Here is a 2610-nt window from a genome sequence, read left to right as displayed (position 1 = left end):
AATTATAAAACATGTCATTACATGTTTCATTGCATATTGTGGCCCAAATAATGTTTTGGATTGTCGAACATGTTTCATGTTATTAGACAGTAACAGAAAAAAATTATCATAGCTACCAATATGTGATAGAGCTTTCTAATATTTGCTTTTAAAATAGTAAGTTTCATTGTTTATAAGAAGCTTTAAAGAGAAAGTAGTGACTTCGACAACTTACAATGTTAAAATCGAGGTTTCTATCCTTCCTATGGTCACAGGAATAGTTGTCAGTTTTGTGTCTACTAATAAACAAACACACAAATCATTTTTATATTTTTTATTGATAAAGCAATTCCATGTGAAAACTGTAGTATACTCAGTTTTGTTTGTTTTCTCTTTTACCCTAACAATCCGACACCAGATCGAGTTCCAAGCCCGATACCAGATCCATTTTCAATTCCAACACCATTAAAACAACAATAATAAGGAGGAACATCACAACAAGCGTATATTGTTGCACATATGATGCCATCTCGGCAAGTCCCCACACCTTCTCTCACTAAAGAAAAATCACATCATTGGAAGACATATCACTGATAATATTTTAATATGTTTTTTCTTTACTCCATATTATCTATTTGTGAAACCTAACCGATAAACACTATGTTCATAAAACTCTTAAAATTACATTATTGGAAAGAAATTTCTAAGAAAACAATAAAACAAACTAACACAGTAACCAACACCTTGATGCAGGCTTGATTTTGGTTTTAAAAGTTACTGAGTAAATATATCATGCACTCCCCAGTATATGGACAATATTAGTTCAATTTAATGTTTTTGCCATTGAAAATTCTTAGTTGGTAAGTAATGAGTTTACGATCTGTATGAGAGGCTGATTTCATTAGATCCTAAGCTAACCTCCTTATTTAACCAATCACTTTTGTTTTGGAAAGCACATGAGGATTTAAAGGTATTCAAAAAAAAGTGCGTCTTACATGGCATAAAATAGGTATATTGTTTTCACAACTATACACTGTTATGACAAACATGACCACACCAGATAAATCACCAAACAACTGTCGTATTATATGTAAATGATTTAATACACTTCTTCATAAATAACAAAACACATCCGAAACGATTATCTATTATTGTTAACATTCATTAATTTCAGTTTTATATTCAGTTGTAACAAACAGAATTTCAATTAAAAGATTTACTTTCAAAGTTATAAGGAGAAGTCTTATAAAATAGTATGGTTGTGTTACCCTGTATTGTTGTTAACATATGAAATCATTTCGAAGTAATTTGAATTCTTACTTTAAATTCCAGTAAAATATCTAATCGTCAACAGAAGTATTATTTTCACACTCATTCATTAGAAACGTAGACAATATTCGAATTTCTAGATACACATTTTCGTTATAAACTATCTTACTTTCATTAAATATTAATCTTAAAAACCTCCATCCATGACAAACAATAAATAAAACATTGTAGTAGGTTTTTAAAGGGTAAAGACAAACGTATCTTATAATTGATATTTCTATCATAACGTTTAAACTGTTTGTATGATCTCTGATTTTAATCTCACCTGGAGTTGATTCCAACAGTGTTGTAAACATCAAAAGTATAATAATTGTTATAGTCTTCATTTCTCCGATCTGTTAAAATCAATATTAACGTAGTTATTGAAATTTAACTTTCAACGTAACGTAAAATAAAATTTCAAAGTCTAGTAAAACCCATGAATGCTATATCTTGCTAGCTTCAGATATATCAGAACACAGTAATTTTTATGCACGAAAGTAGAAATGTATAGAAGAATTAGGGTCATGATCTATCACAAGGAGACTAAAACCATTAAAATAACCGCTCGACATCTGACCTATGATTTGAAAATAAATTTTCATTTCCTTAATACACTTTAACAGTAAAATGATTTTATTTGATTGATTATTCGGGTCTTGTTGTTGGTTGTTAGATATAAGCTTTCTCTAAGAACGAAGTTTGTACTTTCTTCTATTAGTAAGTTAGAAACTTCATTCGTAAAGAAATATTATATCTATCAACCAACAACAACACCCGTATGATATATCAAAACACAGAGACAGTTTAACAATAGACAGAAAAACGTTAAAGTTACCATGTACGTGGCGACATATCATCTTCTACACTGAAAACAAATTATTAGTTTCTACCAATAAATAATTATAATTATTCAAATAAGTACATAAGATCTTTAATATTCATTATAACTACTATAACACCGACATATTTTCAAATAAAATATTATACCACCAATTCTTTTTGAATTATGAGAAACTTACGTTTTATTGAGAGTAAATATATAATTAAACGACGGTGGGATACAATACTTTTTGTAGTATATTTAATGATATGCATACTTCTAAGAACATCCCAACCAATCAGAAGGATTCCAGTAATATTGACGTCAAAAGAATCAAATTACAGTGTCATAGAGACGTGTTGAGGGACAGACTGAGCTGAAAGGAAACTGTGAGTGATTATTCGTCATTTACATGTAAAACATTTCAGTTAACGTGGCTCATGAGTTGTAGAAATAACCTTGAATCTGTAAGTGGTAATGAAGTTGTGTGATTAGGGTGG

The 2610-nt window shown here is 29.5% G+C and overlaps 1 long non-coding RNA gene across 1 annotated transcript; it reads right to left on the bottom strand.

Moving 5' to 3' along the window:
• Nucleotides 1-298: 298 nt before the first annotated feature.
• On the bottom strand, nt 299-2274 carry LOC143258201 (uncharacterized). The gene is made up of 3 exons (XR_013032189.1): nt 2126-2274; nt 1574-1643; nt 299-535 (listed from the first exon to the last, which is right to left on the bottom strand). It is a non-coding gene; the product is annotated as an uncharacterized LOC143258201 (long non-coding RNA).
• Nucleotides 2275-2610: the final 336 nt, after the last annotated feature.

The sequence above is a fragment of the Tachypleus tridentatus genome, chromosome 7, assembly GCF_004210375.1.
Source record: "Tachypleus tridentatus isolate NWPU-2018 chromosome 7, ASM421037v1, whole genome shotgun sequence".
NCBI classification, from domain to species: domain Eukaryota; kingdom Metazoa; phylum Arthropoda; class Merostomata; order Xiphosura; family Limulidae; genus Tachypleus; species Tachypleus tridentatus.
This window is presented reverse-complemented; position numbering and strand designations above follow the sequence as displayed.